This window comes from Oncorhynchus masou, unplaced genomic scaffold (assembly GCF_036934945.1).
Source record: "Oncorhynchus masou masou isolate Uvic2021 unplaced genomic scaffold, UVic_Omas_1.1 unplaced_scaffold_6263, whole genome shotgun sequence".
In the NCBI taxonomy this organism is placed as follows: Eukaryota; Metazoa; Chordata; class Actinopteri; order Salmoniformes; family Salmonidae; genus Oncorhynchus; species Oncorhynchus masou.
In genome coordinates this window covers 1-18573 of record NW_027012693.1, presented here as the reverse complement: position 1 = coordinate 18573, position 18573 = coordinate 1, and the positions used below count along the sequence as shown (strand labels likewise).

At 36.3% G+C, this 18573-nt stretch overlaps 29 non-coding genes across 29 annotated transcripts; all 29 read left to right on the top strand.

Annotated features, from left to right (window-relative positions):
• The first annotated feature begins 678 nt into the window (after positions 1-678).
• Positions 679-763, top strand: trnal-uaa (transfer RNA leucine (anticodon UAA)). The gene has a single exon. It is a non-coding gene; the product is annotated as a tRNA-Leu (tRNA).
• A 237-nt stretch (positions 764-1000) lies between these two features.
• Positions 1001-1082, top strand: trnal-uaa (transfer RNA leucine (anticodon UAA)). The gene has a single exon. It is a non-coding gene; the product is annotated as a tRNA-Leu (tRNA).
• Positions 1083-1818: 736 nt separating this feature from the next.
• trnal-uaa (transfer RNA leucine (anticodon UAA)) lies at positions 1819-1901 on the top strand. Its single transcript has one exon. It is a non-coding gene; the product is annotated as a tRNA-Leu (tRNA).
• Positions 1902-2156: 255 nt separating this feature from the next.
• Positions 2157-2239, top strand: trnal-uaa (transfer RNA leucine (anticodon UAA)). The gene has a single exon. It is a non-coding gene; the product is annotated as a tRNA-Leu (tRNA).
• Positions 2240-2974: 735 nt separating this feature from the next.
• trnal-uaa (transfer RNA leucine (anticodon UAA)) lies at positions 2975-3057 on the top strand. The gene has a single exon. It is a non-coding gene; the product is annotated as a tRNA-Leu (tRNA).
• Positions 3058-3792: 735 nt separating this feature from the next.
• trnal-uaa (transfer RNA leucine (anticodon UAA)) lies at positions 3793-3875 on the top strand. The gene has a single exon. It is a non-coding gene; the product is annotated as a tRNA-Leu (tRNA).
• A 263-nt stretch (positions 3876-4138) lies between these two features.
• trnal-uaa (transfer RNA leucine (anticodon UAA)) lies at positions 4139-4221 on the top strand. Its single transcript has one exon. It is a non-coding gene; the product is annotated as a tRNA-Leu (tRNA).
• Positions 4222-4957: 736 nt separating this feature from the next.
• Positions 4958-5039, top strand: trnal-uaa (transfer RNA leucine (anticodon UAA)). Its single transcript has one exon. It is a non-coding gene; the product is annotated as a tRNA-Leu (tRNA).
• A 263-nt stretch (positions 5040-5302) lies between these two features.
• Positions 5303-5385, top strand: trnal-uaa (transfer RNA leucine (anticodon UAA)). The gene has a single exon. It is a non-coding gene; the product is annotated as a tRNA-Leu (tRNA).
• Positions 5386-6060: 675 nt separating this feature from the next.
• Positions 6061-6143, top strand: trnal-uaa (transfer RNA leucine (anticodon UAA)). The gene has a single exon. It is a non-coding gene; the product is annotated as a tRNA-Leu (tRNA).
• A 739-nt stretch (positions 6144-6882) lies between these two features.
• trnal-uaa (transfer RNA leucine (anticodon UAA)) lies at positions 6883-6965 on the top strand. The gene has a single exon. It is a non-coding gene; the product is annotated as a tRNA-Leu (tRNA).
• Positions 6966-7228: 263 nt separating this feature from the next.
• On the top strand, positions 7229-7311 carry trnal-uaa (transfer RNA leucine (anticodon UAA)). The gene has a single exon. It is a non-coding gene; the product is annotated as a tRNA-Leu (tRNA).
• A 738-nt stretch (positions 7312-8049) lies between these two features.
• trnal-uaa (transfer RNA leucine (anticodon UAA)) lies at positions 8050-8131 on the top strand. Its single transcript has one exon. It is a non-coding gene; the product is annotated as a tRNA-Leu (tRNA).
• A 733-nt stretch (positions 8132-8864) lies between these two features.
• trnal-uaa (transfer RNA leucine (anticodon UAA)) lies at positions 8865-8947 on the top strand. Its single transcript has one exon. It is a non-coding gene; the product is annotated as a tRNA-Leu (tRNA).
• A 263-nt stretch (positions 8948-9210) lies between these two features.
• trnal-uaa (transfer RNA leucine (anticodon UAA)) lies at positions 9211-9293 on the top strand. Its single transcript has one exon. It is a non-coding gene; the product is annotated as a tRNA-Leu (tRNA).
• Positions 9294-10031: 738 nt separating this feature from the next.
• Positions 10032-10114, top strand: trnal-uaa (transfer RNA leucine (anticodon UAA)). The gene has a single exon. It is a non-coding gene; the product is annotated as a tRNA-Leu (tRNA).
• A 263-nt stretch (positions 10115-10377) lies between these two features.
• Positions 10378-10460, top strand: trnal-uaa (transfer RNA leucine (anticodon UAA)). The gene has a single exon. It is a non-coding gene; the product is annotated as a tRNA-Leu (tRNA).
• Positions 10461-10723: 263 nt separating this feature from the next.
• Positions 10724-10806, top strand: trnal-uaa (transfer RNA leucine (anticodon UAA)). Its single transcript has one exon. It is a non-coding gene; the product is annotated as a tRNA-Leu (tRNA).
• A 738-nt stretch (positions 10807-11544) lies between these two features.
• trnal-uaa (transfer RNA leucine (anticodon UAA)) lies at positions 11545-11627 on the top strand. Its single transcript has one exon. It is a non-coding gene; the product is annotated as a tRNA-Leu (tRNA).
• A 263-nt stretch (positions 11628-11890) lies between these two features.
• On the top strand, positions 11891-11973 carry trnal-uaa (transfer RNA leucine (anticodon UAA)). The gene has a single exon. It is a non-coding gene; the product is annotated as a tRNA-Leu (tRNA).
• Positions 11974-12703: 730 nt separating this feature from the next.
• On the top strand, positions 12704-12786 carry trnal-uaa (transfer RNA leucine (anticodon UAA)). The gene has a single exon. It is a non-coding gene; the product is annotated as a tRNA-Leu (tRNA).
• A 738-nt stretch (positions 12787-13524) lies between these two features.
• trnal-uaa (transfer RNA leucine (anticodon UAA)) lies at positions 13525-13607 on the top strand. Its single transcript has one exon. It is a non-coding gene; the product is annotated as a tRNA-Leu (tRNA).
• Positions 13608-15164: 1557 nt separating this feature from the next.
• Positions 15165-15247, top strand: trnal-uaa (transfer RNA leucine (anticodon UAA)). The gene has a single exon. It is a non-coding gene; the product is annotated as a tRNA-Leu (tRNA).
• A 263-nt stretch (positions 15248-15510) lies between these two features.
• On the top strand, positions 15511-15606 carry trnal-uaa (transfer RNA leucine (anticodon UAA)). The gene has a single exon. It is a non-coding gene; the product is annotated as a tRNA-Leu (tRNA).
• Positions 15607-16070: 464 nt separating this feature from the next.
• On the top strand, positions 16071-16153 carry trnal-uaa (transfer RNA leucine (anticodon UAA)). The gene has a single exon. It is a non-coding gene; the product is annotated as a tRNA-Leu (tRNA).
• Positions 16154-16893: 740 nt separating this feature from the next.
• On the top strand, positions 16894-16976 carry trnal-uaa (transfer RNA leucine (anticodon UAA)). Its single transcript has one exon. It is a non-coding gene; the product is annotated as a tRNA-Leu (tRNA).
• A 263-nt stretch (positions 16977-17239) lies between these two features.
• Positions 17240-17322, top strand: trnal-uaa (transfer RNA leucine (anticodon UAA)). The gene has a single exon. It is a non-coding gene; the product is annotated as a tRNA-Leu (tRNA).
• Positions 17323-18060: 738 nt separating this feature from the next.
• Positions 18061-18143, top strand: trnal-uaa (transfer RNA leucine (anticodon UAA)). Its single transcript has one exon. It is a non-coding gene; the product is annotated as a tRNA-Leu (tRNA).
• Positions 18144-18408: 265 nt separating this feature from the next.
• On the top strand, positions 18409-18490 carry trnal-uaa (transfer RNA leucine (anticodon UAA)). The gene has a single exon. It is a non-coding gene; the product is annotated as a tRNA-Leu (tRNA).
• The last annotated feature ends 83 nt before the right edge of the window (positions 18491-18573 follow it).

Below are 18573 nucleotides of genomic sequence, written 5' to 3'. Positions count from 1 at the left end.
TGAAAGCTGAAAGAATTGACTTTGTTCCCCTTATTCCCGCCTTCAAGTATTTATCCTTTAAAAACACAAGATGGCTAAGTGGTTATGGTGTTAGAGTCATTATCAACTTAATTATTCTTCTTCTTGCTTCTAAAACCCCATTCTTGTATTAAGTTTGATTTGCATGTCAACAAGTCTCATTTAGATATTGTCTGGCTCAAAGACAAAATAACTGACTGTGTGCTCCTCATTCCAATTTCACTGGGCTGTTGATTGTACTTTACACCTGGATGGCTGAGTGGTTTATACTGTTGGAATAAAAATCCAATGAATGCTTTGTTCTTGTGGGTACCAACAGTATTCCTGAAAAAAAAAATTACTTTGATGTAGTCAAAACATCCCTTCATTCACTTCCAATTAGCTTGGCTCAAATCTGAAAGGAATGACTATGACAAGTTCTTCTACTTTGACTCAGATCTTGTTAGTCTTTTAGAAACACCTGGATGTCAGTGTGTTTAAGGCGTTAGACTCATGATCGAAATTAAAATGTTCTTGTTTGTTCCAAACCTACATTTGGTAGAAGGTTTGATTTGAATGTAATCATGGTTTATTTATATATTGTCCGGCTCAAAGCCAAAAGATCTAACTGTGTGCTCCATATTCCATTTTGACTGGCGCCCTTGATTTTGTGTTAATTACACCAGGATGGCCAAAGAGGTTAAGGCGTTGGACTTAAGATCCAATGGACATATGTCCTCGTGGGTTCGAACCCCCACTCCTGGTATATAAGTATCATTTGGATGTAATAAATTGTCCTTTCACTCATTTGAAATTTTGAAACTGAAAGAATTGACTTTGTTCCCATTATTCCCTTAAATTAAAATGTTCTTGTTTGTTCCAAACCTACATCTGGTAGAAAGTTTGATTTGAATGTAATCATGGTATATTGTTCGGGCTCAAAGCCAAAAGATCTAACTGTGTGCTCCATATTCCATTTTGACCTTGATTTTGTGTTTATTACACCAGGATGGCTAGAGGTTAAGGCGTTGGACTTAAGATCCAATGGACATATGTCCTCGTGGGTTCAAACCCCACTCCTGGTATAATTTCATCTATCATTTGGATGTAATAAATTGTCCTTTCACTCATTTGAAATTTCTTTGGATGAAAGCTGAAAGAATTGACTTTGTTCCCCTTATTCCGCCTTCAAGTATTTATCCTTTAAAAACACAAGATGGCTAAGTGGTTATGGTGTTAGAGTCATTATCAACTTAATTATTCTTCTTCTTGCTTCTAAACCCCATTCTTGTATTAAGTTTGATTTGCATGTCAACAAGTCTCATTTAGATATTGTCTGGCTCAAAGACAAAATAACTGACTGTGTGCTCCTCATTCCAATTTCACTGGGCTGTTGATTGTACTTTACACCTGGATGGCTGAGTGGTTTAAACTGTTGAATAAAAATCCAATGAATGCTTTGTTCTTGTGGGTACCAACAGCATTCCTGGAAAAAAACTTACTTTGGATGTAATCAAAACATCCTTTCATTCACTTCCAATTAGCTTGGCTCAAATCTGAAAGGAATGACTATGACAAGTTCTTCTACTTTGACTCAATCTTGTTAGTCTTTTAGAAACACCTGGATGTCAGTGTGTTTAAGGCGTTAGACTCATGATCGAAATTAAAATGTTCTTGTTTGTTCCAAATCTACATTTGGTAGAAGGTTTGATTTGAATGTAATCATGGTTTATTTATATATTGTCTGGCTCAAAGCCAAAAGATCTAACTGTGTGCTCCATATTCCATTTTGACTGGCACCCTTGATTTTGAGTTTATTACACCAGGATGGCCGAGAGGTTAAGGCGTTGGACTTAAGAACCAATGGACATATGTCCTCGTGGGTTCGAACCCCACTCCTGGTATAAGTTCATCTATCCTTTGGATGTAATAAATTGTCCTTTCACTCATTTGAAATTTCTTTGGATGAAAGCTGAAAGAATTGACTTTGTTCCCCTTAAATTAAAATGTTCTTGTTTGTTCCAAACCTACATCTGGTAGAAAGTTTGATTTGAATGTAATCATGGTTTATTTATATATTGTCTGGCTCAAAGCCAAAAGATCTAACTGTGTGCTCCATATTCCATTTTGACTGGCGCCTTTGATTTTGAGTTTATTACACCAGGATGGCCGAGAGGTTAAGGCGTTGGACTTAAGATCCAATGGACATATGTCATCGTGCGTTCAAACCCCACTCCTGGTATAATTTCATCTATCATTTTGATTTAATAAATTGTCCTTTCACTCATTTGAAATTTCTTTGGATGAAAGCTGAAAGAATTGACTTTGTTCCCCTTATTCCGCCTTCAAGTATTTATCCTTTAAAAACACAAGATGGCTAAGTGGTTATGGTGTTGTCATTATCAACTTAATTATTCTTCTTCTTGCTTCTAAACCCCATTTTTGTATTAAGTTTGATTTGCATGTCAACAAGTCTCATTTAGATATTGTCTGGCTCAAAGACAAAATAACTGACTGTGTGCTCCTCATTCCAATTTCACTGGGCTGTTGATTGTACTTTACACCTGGATGGCTGAGTGGTTTATACTGTTGGAATAAAAATCCAATGAATGCTTTGTTCTTGTGGGTACCAACAGTATTCCTGGAAAAAAACTTACTTTGGATGTAGTCAAAACATCCCTTCATTCACTTCCAATTAGCTTGGCTCAAATCTGAAAGGAATGACTATGACAAGTTCTTCTACTTTGACTCAGATCTTGTTAGTCTTTTAGAAACACCTGGATGTCAGTGTGTTTAAGGCGTTAGACTCATGATCGAAATTAAAATGTTCTTGTTTGTTCCAAACCTACATCTGTTAGAAAGTTTGATTTGAATGTAATCACGGTTTATTTATATATTGTCTGGCTCAAAGCCAAAAGATCTAACTGTGTGCTCCATATTCCATTTTGACTGGCGCCCTTGATTTTGTGTTAATTACACCAGGATGGCCGAGATGTTAAGGCGTTGGACTTAAGATCCAATGGACATATGTCCTCGTGGGTTCAAACCCCACTCCTGGTATAATTTCATCTATCATTTGGATGTAATCAATTCTCCTTTCACTCATTTGAAATTTCTTTGGATGAAAGCTGAAAGAATTGACTTTGTTCCCCTTATTCCGCCTTCAAGTATTTATCCTTTAAAAACACAAGATGGCTATGGTTATGGTGTTAGAGTCATTATCAACTTAATTATTCTTCTTCTTGCTTCTAAACCCCATTTTTGTATTAAGTTTGATTTGCATGTCAACCAGTCTCATTTAGATATTGTCTGGCTCAAAGACAAAATAACTGACTGTGTGCTCCTCATTCCAATTTCACTGGGCTGTTGATTGTACTTTACACCTGGATGGCTGAGTGGTTTAAACTGTTGGAATAAAAATCCAATGAATGCTATGTTCTTGTGGGTACCAACAGTATTCCTGGAAAAAAAATTACTTTGGATGTAATCAAAACATCCTTTCATTCACTTCCAATTAGCTTGGCTCAAATCTGAAAGGAATGACTATGACAAGTTCTTCTACTTTGACTCAGATCTTGTTAGTCTTTTAGAAACACCTGGATGTCAGTGTGTTTAAGGCGTTAGACTCATGATCGAAATTAAAATGTTCTTGTTTGTTCCAAATCTACATTGGTAGAAGGTTTGATTTGAATGTAATCATGGTTTATTTATATATTGTCTGGCTCAAAGCCAAAAGATCTAACTGTGTGCTCCATATTCCATTTTGACTGGCACCCTTGATTTTGAGTTTATTACACCAGGATGGCCGAGAGGTTAAGGCGTTGGACTTAAGATCCAATGGACATATGTCCTCGTGGGTTCAAACCCCACTCCTGGTATAATTTCATCTATCATTTGGATGTAATAAATTGTCCTTTCACTCATTTGAAATTTCTTTCGATGAAAGCTGAAAGAATTGACTTTGTTCCCCTTATTCCCTTAAATTAAAATGTTCTTGTTTGTTCCAAACCTACATCTGGTAGAAAGTTTGATTTGAATGTAATCACGGTTTATTTATATATTGTCTGGCTCAAAGCCAAAAGATCTAACTGTGTGCTCCATATTCCATTTTGACTGGCACCCTTGATTTTGTGTTAATTACACCAGGATGGCCGAGAGGTTAAGGCGTTGGACTTAAGATCCAATGGACATATGTCCTCGTGGGTTCAAACCCCACTCCTGGTATAATTTCATCTATCATTTGGATGTAATCAATTCTCCTTTCACTCATTTGAAATTTCTTTGGATGAAAGCTGAAAGAATTGACTTTGTTCCCCTTATTCCGCCTTCAAGTATTTATCCTTTAAAAACACAAGATGGCTAAGTGGTTATGGTGTTAGAGTCATTATCAACTTAATTATTCTTCTTCTTGCTTCTAAACCCCATTTTTGTATTAAGTTTGATTTGCATGTCAACCAGTCTCATTTAGATATTGTCTGGCTCAAAGACAAAATAACTGACTGTGTGCTCCTCATTCCAATTTCACTGGGCTGTTGATTGTACTTTACACCTGGATGGCTGAGTGGTTTAAACTGTTGGAATAAAAATCCAATGAATGCTATGTTCTTGTGGGTACCAACAGCATTCCTGAAAAAACTTACTTTGGATGTAATCAAAACATCCTTTCATTCACTTCCAATTAGCTTGGCTCAAATCTGAAAGGAATGACTATGACAAGTTCTTCTACTTTGACTCAGATCTTGTTAGTCTTTTAGAAACACCTGGATGTCAGTGTGTTTAAGGCGTTAGACTCATGATCGAAATTAAAATGTTCTTGTTTGTTCCAAATCTACATTTGGTAGAAGGTTTGATTTGAATGTAATCATGGTTTATTTATATATTGTCTGGCTCAAAGCCAAAAGATCTAACTGTGTGCTCCATATTCCATTTTGACTGGCACCCTTGATTTTGAGTTTATTACACCAGGATGGCCGAGAGGTTAAGCGTTGGACTTAAGATCCAATGGACATATGTCCTCGTGGGTTCAAACCCCACTCCTGGTATAATTTCATCTATCATTTGGATGTAATAAATTGTCCTTTCACTCATTTGAAATTTCTTTGGATGAAAGCTGAAAGAATTGACTTTGTTCCCCTTATTCCCTTAAATTAAAATGTTCTTGTTTGTTCCAAACCTACATCTGGTAGAAAGTTTGATTTGAATGTAATCATGGTTTATTTATATATTGTCTGGCTCAAAGCCAAAAGATCTAACTGTGTGCTCCATATTCCATTTTGACTGGCGCCCTTGATTTTGTGTTTATTACACCAGGATGGCCGAGAAGTTAAGGCGTTGGACTTAAGATCCAATGGACATATGTCCTCGTGGGTTCAAACCCCACTCCTGGTATAATTTCATCTATCATTTGGATGTAATAAATTGTCCTTTCACTCATTTGAAATTTCTTTGGATGAAAGCTGAAAGAATTGACTTTGTTCCCCTTATTCCGCCTTCAAGTATTCCCTTAAAAACACAAGATGTTGGTTTGTTTGTTCCAAACCTAAACCCCATTCTTGTAGAAAGTTTGATTTGAATGTAATCAAGTTTATTTAGATATTGTCTGGCTCAAAGACAAAATAACTAACTGTGTGCTCCATCATTCCAATTTCACTGGGCTGTTGATTGTGTTTATTACACCTGGATGGCTGAGTGGTTTCTGTTGGAATAAAGATCCAATGAATGCATTTGTTCTTGTGGGTACCAACCCCAGTATTCCTGGTAAAATTTCATTATCTTTGGATGTAGTCAAAACATCCCTTCATTCACTTCAATTAGCTTGGATGACTATGACAAGTTCTTCTATTTGACTCAGATCTTGTTATTTTTAGAAACACCTGGATGTCAGTGTGTTTTTGTTAGACTCATTCCCTTAAATTAAAATGTTCTTGTTTGTTCCATCTGGTAGAAAGTTTGATTTGAATGTAATCATGGTTTATTTATATATTGTCTGGCTCAAAGCCAAAAGATCTAACTGTGTGCTCCATATTCCATTTTGACTGGCGCCCTTGATTTTGTGTTTATTACACCAGGATGGCCGAGAAGTTAAGGCGTTGGACTTAAGATCCAATGGACATATGTCCTCGTGGGTTCAAACCCCACTCCTGGTATAATTTCATCTATCATTTGGATGTAATAAATTGTCCTTTCACTCATTTGAAATTTCTTTGGATGAAAGCTGAAAGAATTGACTTTGTTCCCCTTATTCCGCCTTCAAGTATTTATCCTTTAAAAACACAAGATGGCTAAGTGGTTATGGTGTTAGAGTCATTATCAACTTAATTATTCTTCTTCTTGCTTCTAAACCCCATTCTTGTATTAAGTTTGATTTGCATGTCAACAAGTCTCATTTAGATATTGTCTGGCTCAAAGACAAAATAACTGACTGTGTGCTCCTCATTCCAATTTCACTGGGCTGTTGATTGTACTTTACACCTGGATGGCTGAGTGGTTTATACTGTTGGAATAAAAATCCAATGAATGCTTTGTTCTTGTGGGTACCAACAGTATTCCTGGTAAAAAATCTTACTTTGGATGTAATCAAAACATCCTTTCATTCACTTCCAATTAGCTTGGCTCAAATCTGAAAGGAATGACTATGACAAGTTCTTCTACTTTGACTCATATCTTGTTAGTCTTTTAGAAACACCTGGATGTCAGTGTGTTTAAGGCGTTAGACTCATGATCGAAATTAAAATGTTCTTGTTTGTTCCAAATCTACATTTGGTAGAAGGTTTGATTTGAATGTAATCATGGTTTATTTATATATTGTCTGGCTCAAAGCCAAAAGATCTAACTGTGTGCTCCATATTCCATTTTGACTGGCACCCTTGATTTTGAGTTTATTACACCAGGATGGCCGAGAGGTTAAGGCGTTGGACTTAAGATCCAATGGACATATGTCCTCGTGGGTTCAAACCCCACTCCTGGTATAAGTTCATCTATCATTTGGATGTAATAAATTGTCCTTTCACTCATTTGAAATTTCTTTGGATGAAAGCTGAAAGAATTGACTTTGTTCCCCTTATTCCCTTAAATTAAAATGTTCTTGTTTGTTCCAAACCTACATCTGGTAGAAAGTTTGATTTGAATGTAATCATGGTTTATTTATATATTGTCTGGCTCAAAGCCAAAAGATCTAACTGTGTGCTCCATATTCCATTTTGACTGGCACCCTTGATTTTGTGTTTATTACACCAGGATGGCCGAGAAGTTAAGTCGTTGGACTTAAGATCCAATGGACATATGTCCTCGTGGGTTCAAACCCCACTCCTGGTATAATTTCATCTATCATTTGGATGTAATAAATTGTCCTTTCACTCATTTGAAATTTCTTTGGATGAAAGCTGAAAGAATTGACTTTGTTCCCCTTATTCCGCCTTCAAGTATTTATCCTTTAAAAACACAAGATGGCTAAGTGGTTATGGTGTTAGAGTCATTATCAACTTAATTATTCTTCTTCTTGCTTCTAAACCCCATTCTTGTATTAAGTTTGATTTGCATGTCAACAAGTCTCATTTAGATATTGTCTGGCTCAAAGACAAAATAACTGACTGTGTGCTCCTCATTCCAATTTCACTGGGCTGTTGATTGTACTTTACACCTGGATGGCTGAGTGGTTTATACTGTTGGAATAAAAATCCAATGAATGCTTTGTTCTTGTGGGTACCAACAGTATTCCTGGAAAAAAAATTACTTTGGATGTAGTCAAAACATCCCTTCATTCACTTCCAATTAGCTTGGCTCAAATCTGAAAGGAATGACTATGACAAGTTCTTCTACTTTGACTCATATCTTGTTAGTCTTTTAGAAACACCTGGATGTCAGTGTGTTTAAGGCGTTAGACTCATGATCGAAATTAAAATGTTCTTGTTTGTTCCAAATCTACATTTGGTAGAAAGTTTGATTTGAATGTAATCATGGTTTATTTATATATTGTCTGGCTCAAAGCCAAAAGATCTAACTGTGTGCTCCATATTCCATTTTGACTGGCACCCTTGATTTTGAGTTTATTACACCAGGATGGCCGAGAGGTTAGGCGTTGGACTTAAGATCCAATGGACATATGTCCTCGTGGGTTCAAACCCCACTCCTGGTATAATTTCATCTATCATTTGGATGTAATAAATTGTCCTTTCACTCATTTGAAATTTCTTTGGATGAAAGCTGAAAGAATTGACTTTGTTCCCCTTATTCGCCTTCAAAATTTATCCTTTAAAAACACAAGATGGCTAAGTGGTTATGGTGTTAGAGTCATTATCAACTTAATTATTCTTCTTCTTGCTTCTAAACCCCATTCTTGTATTAAGTTTGATTTGCATGTCAACAAGTCTCATTTAGATATTGTCTGGCTCAAAGACAAAATAACTGACTGTGTGCTCCTCATTCCAATTTCACTGGGCTGTTGATTGTACTTTACACCTGGATGGCTGAGTGGTTTAAACTGTTGGAATAAAAATCCAATGAATGCTATGTTCTTGTGGGTACCAACAGCATTCCTGGTAAAATTTCATTACTTTGGATGTAATCAAAACATCCTTTCATTCACTTCCAATTAGCTTGGCTCAAATCTGAAAGGAATGACTGAAAGTTCTTCTACTTTGACTCATATCTTGTTTCTTTTAGAAACACCTGGATGTCAGTGTGTTTAAGGCGTTAGACTCATGATCGAAATTAAAATGTTCTTGTTTGTTCCAAACCTACATTTGGTAGAAGGTTTGATTTGAATGTAATCATGGTTTATTTATATATTGTCTGGCTCAAAGCCAAAAGATCTAACTGTGTGCTCCATATTCCATTTTGACTGGCGCCCTTGATTTTGTGTTTATTACACCAGGATGGCCGAGAAGTTAAGTCGTTGGACTTAAGATCCAATGGACATATGTCCTCGTGGGTTCAAACCCCACTCCTGGTATAATTTCATCTATCATTTGGATGTAATCAATTCTACTTTCACTCATTTGAAATTTATTTGGATGAAAGCTGAAAGAATTGACTTTGTTCCCCTTATTCCCTTAAATTAAAATGTTCTTGTTTGTTCCAAACCTACATCTGGTAGAAAGTTTGATTTGAATGTAATCATGGTTTATTTATATATTGTCTGGCTCAAAGCCAAAAGATCTAACTGTGTGCTCCATATTCCATTTTGACTGGCGCCCTTGATTTTGTGTTTATTACACCAGGATGGCCGAGAAGTTAAGGCGTTGGACTTAAGATCCAATGGACATATGTCCTCGTGGGTTCAAACCCCACTCCTGGTATAATTTCATCTATCATTTGGATGTAATAAATTGTCCTTTCACTCATTTGAAATTTCTTTGGATGAAAGCTGAAAGAATTGACTTTGTTCCCCTTATTCCGCCTTCAAGTATTTATCCTTTAAAAACACAAGATGGCTAAGTGGTTATGGTGTTAGAGTCATTATCAACTTAATTATTCTTCTTCTTGCTTCTAAACCCCATTCTTGTATTAAGTTTGATTTGCATGTCAACAAGTCTCATTTAGATATTGTCTGGCTCAAAGACAAAATAACTGACTGTGTGCTCCTCATTCCAATTTCACTGGGCTGTTGATTGTACTTTACACCTGGATGGCTGAGTGGTTTAAACTGTTGGAATAAAAATCCAATGAATGCTTTGTTCTTGTGGGTACCAACAGTATTCCTGGAAAAAAACTTACTTTGGATGTAATCAAAACATCCTTTCATTCACTTCCAATTAGCTTGGCTCAAATCTGAAAGGAATGACTATGACAAGTTCTTCTACTTTGACTCAGATCTTGTTAGTCTTTTAGAAACACCTGGATGTCAGTGTGTTTAAGGCGTTAGACTCATGATCGAAATTAAAATGTTCTTGTTTGTTCCAAATCTACATTTGGTAGAAGGTTTGATTTGAATGTAATCATGGTTTATTTATATATTGTCTGGCTCAAAGCCAAAAGATCTAACTGTGTGCTCCATATTCCATTTTGACTGGCACCCTTGATTTTGAGTTTATTACACCAGGATGGCCGAGAGGTTAAGGCGTTGGACTTAAGATCCAATGGACATATGTCCTCGTGGGTTCGAACCCCACTCCTGGTATAAGTTCATCTATCATTTGGATGTAATAAATTGTCCTTTCACTCATTTGAAATTTCTTTGGATGAAAGCTGAAAGAATTGACTTTGTTCCCCTTATTCCCTTAAATTAAAATGTTCTTGTTTGTTCCAAACCTACATCTGGTAGAAAGTTTGATTTGAATGTAATCATGGTTTATTTATATATTGTCTGGCTCAAAGCCAAAAGATCTAACTGTGTGCTCCATATTCCATTTTGACTGGCGCCCTTGATTTTGTGTTTATTACACCAGGATGGCCGAGAAGTTAAGGCGTTGGACTTAAGATCCAATGGACATATGTCCTCGTGGGTTCAAACCCCACTCCTGGTATAATTTCATCTATCATTTGGATGTAATCAATTCTACTTTCACTCATTTGAAATTTCTTTGGATGAAAGCTGAAAGAATTGACTTTGTTCCCCTTATTCCCTTAAATTAAAATGTTCTTGTTTGTTCCAAACCTACATCTGGTAGAAAGTTTGATTTGAATGTAATCATGGTTTATTTATATATTGTCTGGCTCAAAGCCAAAAGATCTAACTGTGTGCTCCATATTCCATTTTGACTGGCGCCCTTGATTTTGTGTTTATTACACCAGGATGGCCGAGAAGTTAAGGCGTTGGACTTAAGATCCAATGGACATATGTCCTCGTGGGTTCAAACCCCACTCCTGGTATAATTTCATCTATCATTTGGATGTAATAAATTGTCCTTTCACTCATTTGAAATTTCTTTGGATGAAAGCTGAAAGAATTGACTTTGTTCCCCTTATTCCGCCTTCAAGTATTTATCCTTTAAAAACACAAGATGGCTAAGTGGTTATGGTGTTAGAGTCATTATCAACTTAATTATTCTTCTTCTTGCTTCTAAACCCCATTCTTGTATTAAGTTTGATTTGCATGTCAACAAGTCTCATTTAGATATTGTCTGGCTCAAAGACAAAATAACTGACTGTGTGCTCCTCATTCCAATTTCACTGGGCTGTTGATTGTACTTTACACCTGGATGGCTGAGTGGTTTAAACTGTTGGAATAAAAATCCAATGAATGCTTTGTTCTTGTGGGTACCAACAGCATTCCTGGAAAAAAACTTACTTTGGATGTAATCAAAACATCCTTTCATTCACTTCCAATTAGCTTGGCTCAAATCTGAAAGGAATGACTATGACAAGTTCTTCTACTTTGACTCATATCTTGTTAGTCTTTTAGAAACACCTGGATGTCAGTGTGTTTAAGGCGTTAGACTCATGATCGAAATTAAAATGTTCTTGTTTGTTCCAAATCTACATTTGGTAGAAGGTTTGATTTGAATGTAATCATGGTTTATTTATATATTGTCTGGCTCAAAGCCAAAAGATCTAACTGTGTGCTCCATATTCCATTTTGACTGGCACCCTTGATTTTGAGTTTATTACACCAGGATGGCCGAGAGGTTAAGGCGTTGGACTTAAGATCCAATGGACATATGTCCTCGTGGGTTCAAACCCCACTCCTGGTATAATTTCATCTATCATTTGGATGTAATAAATTGTCCTTTCACTCATTTGAAATTTCTTTGGATGAAAGCTGAAAGAATTGACTTTGTTCCCCTTATTCCCTTAAATTAAAATGTTCTTGTTTGTTCCAAACCTACATCTGGTAGAAAGTTTGATTTGAATGTAATCATGGTTTATTTATATATTGTCTGGCTCAAAGCCAAAAGATCTAACTGTGTGCTCCATATTCCATTTTGACTGGCGCCCTTGATTTTGAGTTTATTACACCAGGATGGCCGAGAAGTTAAGGCGTTGGACTTAAGATCCAATGGACATATGTCCTCGTGGGTTCAAACCCCACTCCTGGTATAATTTCATCTATCATTTGGATGTAATAAATTGTCCTTTCACTCATTTGAAATTTCTTTGGATGAAAGCTGAAAGAATTGACTTTGTTCCCCTTATTCCGCCTTCAAGTATTTATCCTTTAAAAACACAAGATGGCTAAGTGGTTATGGTGTTAGAGTCATTATCAACTTAATTATCTTCTTGCTTCTAAACCCCATTCTTGTATTAAGTTTGATTTGCATGTCAACAAGTCTCATTTAGATATTGTCTGGCTCAAAGACAAAATAACTGACTGTGTGCTCCTCATTCCAATTTCACTGGGCTGTTGATTGTATTACACCTGGATGGCTGAGTGGTTTATACTGTTGGAATAAAAATCCAATGAATGCTTTGTTCTTGTGGGTACCAACAGTATTCCTGGAAAAAAAAATTACTTTGGATGTAGTCAAAACATCCCTTCATTCACTTCCAATTAGCTTGGCTCAAATCTGAAAGGAATTATGACAAGTTCTTCTACTTTGACTCAGATCTTGTTAGTCTTTTAGAAACACCTGGATGTCAGTGTGTTTAAGGCGTTAGACTCATGATCGAAATTAAAATGTTCTTGTTTGTTCCAAACCTACATCTGGTAGAAGGTTTGATTTGAATGTAATCATGGTTTATTTATATATTGTCTGGCTCAAAGCCAAAAGATCTAACTGTGTGCTCCATATTCCATTTTGACTGGCGCCCTTGATTTTGTGTTTATTACACCAGGATGGCCGAGAAGTTAAGGCGTTGGACTTAAGATCCAATGGACATATGTCCTCGTGGGTTCAAACCCCACTCCTGGTATAATTTCATCTATCATTTGGATGTAATAAATTGTCCTTTCACTCATTTGAAATTTCTTTGGATGAAAGCTGAAAGAATTGACTTTGTTCCCCTTATTCCGCCTTCAAGTATTTATCCTTTAAAAACACAAGATGGCTAAGTGGTTATGGTGTTAGAGTCATTATCAACTTAATTATTCTTCTTCTTGCTTCTAAACCCCATTCTTGTATTAAGTTTGATTTGCATGTCAACAAGTCTCATTTAGATATTGTCTGGCTCAAAGACAAAATAACTGACTGTGTGCTCCTCATTCCAATTTCACTGGGCTGTTGATTGTACTTTACACCTGGATGGCTGAGTGGTTTAAACTGTTGGAATAAAAATCCAATGAATGCTATGTTCTTGTGGGTACCAACAGCATTCCTGGAAAAAAACTTACTTTGGATGTAGTCAAAACATCCTTTCATTCACTTCCAATTAGCTTGGCTCAAATCTGAAAGGAATGACTATGACAAGTTCTTCTACTTTGACTCATATCTTGTTAGTCTTTTAGAAACACCTGGATGTCAGTGTGTTTAAGGCGTTAGACTCATGATCGAAATTAAAATGTTCTTGTTTGTTCCAAATCTACATTTGGTAGAAGGTTTGATTTGAATGTAATCATGGTTTATTTATATATTGTCTGGCTCAAAGCCAAAAGATCTAACTGTGTGCTCCATATTCCATTTTGACTGGCACCCTTGATTTTGAGTTTATTACACCAGGATGGCCGAGAGGTTAAGGCGTTGGACTTAAGATCCAATGGACATATGTCCTCGTGGGTTCAAACCCCACTCCTGGTATAAGTTCATCTATCATTTGGATGTAATAAATTGTCCTTTCACTCATTTGAAATTTCTTTGGATGAAAGCTGAAAGAATTGACTTTGTTCCCCTTATTCCGCCTTCAAGTATTTATCCTTTAAAAACACAAGATGGCTAAGTGGTTATGGTGTTAGAGTCATTATCAACTTAATTATTCTTCTTCTTGCTTCTAAACCCCATTCTTGTATTAAGTTTGATTTGCATGTCAACAAGTCTCATTTAGATATTGTCTGGCTCAAAGACAAAATAACTGACTGTGTGCTCCTCATTCCAATTTCACTGGGCTGTTGATTGTACTTTACACCTGGATGGCTGAGTGGTTTATACTGTTGGAATAAAAATCCAATGAATGCTTTGTTCTTGTGGGTACCAACAGTATTCCTGGAAAAAAACTTACTTTGGATGTAGTCAAAACATCCTTCATTCACTTCCAATTAGCTTGGCTCAAATCTGAAAGGAATGACTATGACAAGTTCTTCTACTTTGACTCAGATCTTGTTAGTCTTTTAGAAACACCTGGATGTCAGTGTGTTTAAGGCGTTAGACTCATGATCGAAATTAAAATGTTCTTGTTTGTTCCAAATCTACATTTGGTAGAAGGTTTGATTTGAATGTAATCATGGTTTATTTATATATTGTCTGGCTCAAAGCCAAAAGATCTAACTGTGTGCTCCATATTCCATTTTGACTGGCACCCTTGATTTTGTGTTTATTACACCAGGATGGCCGAGAAGTTAAGTCGTTGGACTTAAGATCCAATGGACATATGTCCTCGAGGGTTCAAACCCCACTCCTGGTATAATTTCATCTATCATTTGGATGTAATCAATTCTACTTTCATTCATTTGAAATTTCTTTGGATGAAAGCTGAAAGAATTGACTTTGTTCCCCTTATTCCGCCTTCAAGTATTTATCCTTTAAAAACACAAGATGGCTAAGTGGTTATGGTGTTAGAGTCATTATCAACTTAATTATTCTTCTTCTTGCTTCTAAACCCCATACTTGTATTAAGTTTGATTTGCATGTCAACAAGTCTCATTTAGATATTGTCTGGCTCAAAGACAAAATAACTGACTGTGTGCTCCTCATTCCAATTTCACTGGGCTGTTGATTGTACTTTACACCTGGATGGCTGAGTGGTTTAAACTGTTGGAATAAAAATCCAATGAATGCTATGTTCTTGTGGGTACCAACAGCATTCCTGGAAAAAACTTACTTTGGATGTAATCAAAACATCCTTTCATTCACTTCCAATTAGCTTGGCTCAAATCTGAAAGGAATGACTATGACAAGTTCTTCTACTTTGACTCATATCTTGTTAGTCTTTTAGAAACACCTGGATGTCAGTGTGTTTAAGGCGTTAGACTCATGATCGAAATTAAAATGTTCTTGTTTGTTCCAAATCTACATTTGGTAGAAGGTTTGATTTGAATGTAATCATGGTTTATTTATATATTGTCTGGCTCAAAGCCAAAAGATCTAACTGTGTGCTCCATATTCCATTTTGACTGGCACCCTTGATTTTGAGTTTATTACACCAGGATGGCCGAGAGGTTAAGGCGTTGGACTTAAGATCCAATGGACATATGTCCTCGTGGGTTCGAACCCCACTCCTGGTATAAGTTCATCTATCATTTGGATGTAATAAATTGTCCTTTCACTCATTTGAAATTTCTTTGGATGAAAGCTGAAAGAATTGACTTTGTTCCCCTTATTCCCTTAAATTAAAATGTTCTTGTTTGTTCCAAACCTACATCTGGTAGAAAGTTTGATTTGAATGTAATCATGGTTTATTTATATATTGTCTGGCTCAAAGCCAAAAGATCTAACTGTGTGCTCCATATTCCATTTTGACTGGCACCCTTGATTTTGTGTTTATTACACCAGGATGGCCGAGAGGTTAAGGCGTTGGACTTAAGATCCAATGGACATATGTCCTCGTGGGTTGGTATAATTTCATCTATCCCCACTCCTGGTATAATTTCATCTATCATTTGGATGTAATCTTGTTTGTCATTCTTGTATTAAGTTTGATTTGAAATTCAACAAGTCTCATTTAGATATTGTCTGGCTCAAAGACAAAATAACTGACTGTGTGCTCCTCATTCCAATTTCACTGGGCTGTTGATTGTACTTTACACCTGGAAGTGGTTTATACTGTTGGAATAAAAATCCAATGAATGCTTTGTTCTTGTGTACCAAAATTCCTGGAAAAAAACTACTTGGATGTTCAAAACATCCCTTCATTATTCCCTTAAATTAAAATGTTCTTGATCTTGTTCCAAACCTGGACATCTGGTCGAAATTAAAATGTTCTTGTTTGAAAGTTTGATTTGAATGTAATCATGGTTTATTTATATATTGTCTGGCTCAAAGCCAAAAGATCTAACTGTGTGCTCCATATTCCATTTTGACTGGCGCCCTTGATTTTGTGTTAATTACACCAGGATGGCCGAGAGGTTAAGGCGTTGGACTTAAGATCCAATGGACATATGTCCTCGTGGGTTCAAACCCCACTACTGGTATAATTTCATCTATCATTTGGATGTAATCAATTCTACTTTCACTCATTTGAAATTTCTTTGGATGAAAGCTGAAAGAATTGACTTTGTTCCCCTTATTCCGCCTTCAAGTATTTATCCTTTAAAAACACAAGATGGCTAAGTGGATTTATGGTGTTAGAGTCATTATCAACTTAATTATTCTTCTTCTTGCTTCTAAACCCCATTCTTGTTTTAAGTTTGATTTGCATGTCAACAAGTCTCATTTAGATATTGTCTGGCTCAAAGACAAAATAACTGACTGTGTGCTCCTCATTCCAATTTCACTGGGCTGTTGATTGTACTTTACACCTGGATGGCTGAGTGGTTTAAACTGTTGGAATAAAAATCCAATGAATGCTATGTTCTTGTGGGTACCAACAGCATTCCTGGAAAAAAACTTACTTTGGATGTAATCAAAACATCCTTTCATTCACTTCCAATTAGCTTGGCTCAAATCTGAAAGGAATGACTATGACAAGTTCTTCTACTTTGACTCAGATCTTGTTAGTCTTTTAGAAACACCTGGATGTCAGTGTGTTTAAGGCGTTAGACTCATGATCGAAATTAAAATGTTCTTGTTTGTTCCAAATCTACATTTGGTAGAAGGTTTGATTTGAATGTAATCATGGTTTATTTATATATTGTCTGGCTCAAAGCCAAAAGATCTAACTGTGTGCTCCATATTCCATTTTGACTGGCACCCTTGATTTTGTGTTTATTACACCAGGATGGCCGAGAAGTTAAGTCGTTGGACTTAAGATCCAATGGACATATGTCCTCGTGGGTTCAAACCCCACTCCTGGTATAATTTCATCTATCATTTGGATGTAATAAATTGTCCTTTCACTCATTTGAAATTTCTTTGGATGAAAGCTGAAAGAATTGACTTTGTTCCCCTTATTCCCTTAAATTAAAATGTTCTTGTTTGTTCCAAACCTACATCTGGTAGAAAGTTTGATTTGAATGTAATCATGGTTTATTTATATATTGTCTGGCTCAAAGCCAAAAGATCTAACTGTGTGCTCCATATTCCATTTTGACTGGCGCCCTTGATTTTGAGTTTATTACACCAGGATGGCCGAGAAGTTAAGGCGTTGGACTTAAGATCCAATGGACATATGTCCTCGTGGGTTCAAACCCCACTCCTGGTATAATTTCATCTATCATTTGGATGTAATAAATTGTCCTTTCACTCATTTGAAATTTCTTTGGATGAAAGCTGAAAGAATTGACTTTGTTCCCCTTATTCCGCCTTCAAGTATTTATCCTTTAAAAACACAAGATGGCTAAGTGGTTATGGTGTTAGAGTCATTATCAACTTAATTATTCTTCTTCTTGCTTCTAAACCCCATTCTTGTATTAAGTTTGATTTGCATGTCAACAAGTCTCATTTAGATATTGTCTGGCTCAAAGACAAAATAACTGACTGTGTGCTCCTCATTCCAATTTCACTGGGCTGTTGATTGTACTTTACACCTGGATGGCTGAGTGGTTTAAACTGTTGGAATAAAAATCCAATGAATGCTTTGTTCTTGTGGGTACCAACAGCATTCCTGGAAAAAAACTTACTTTGGATGTAGTCAAAACATCCCTTCATTCACTTCCAATTAGCTTGGCTCAAATCTGAAAGGAATGACTATGACAAGTTCTTCTACTTTGACTCATATCTTGTTAGTCTTTTAGAAACACCTGGATGTCAGTGTGTTTAAGGCGTTAGACTCATGATCGAAATTAAAATGTTCTTGTTTGTTCCAAACCTACATCTGGTAGAAGGTTTGATTTGAATGTAATCATGGTTTATTTATATATTGTCTGGCTCAAAGCCAAAAGATCTAACTGTGTGCTCCATATTCCATTTTGACTGGCGCCCTTGATTTTGAGTTTATTACACCAGGATGGCCGAGAAGTTAAGGCGTTGGACTTAAGATCCAATGGACATATGTCCTTGTGGGTTCGAACCCCACTCCTGGTATGAGTTCATCTATCATTTGGATGTAATAAATTGTCCTTTCACTCATTTGAAATTTCTTTGGATGAAAGCTGAAAGAATTGACTTTGTTCCCCTTATTCCCTTAAATTAAAATGTTCTTGTTTGTTCCAAACCTACATCTGGTAGAAAGTTTGATTTGAATGTAATCATGGTTTATTTATATATTGTCTGGCTCAAAGCCAAAAGATCTAACTGTGTGCTCCATATTCCATTTTGACTGGTAGCCCTTGGATTTGGAGTTTATTACACCAGGATGGCCCGAAAGTTAAGGCGTTGGACTTAAGATCCAATGGACATATGTCCTGTGGGTTCAAGCCCCACTCCTGGTATAAGTTCATCTATCATTTGGATGTAATAAATTGTCCTTTCTCATTTGAAATTTCTTTGGATGAAAGCTGAAAGAATTGACTTT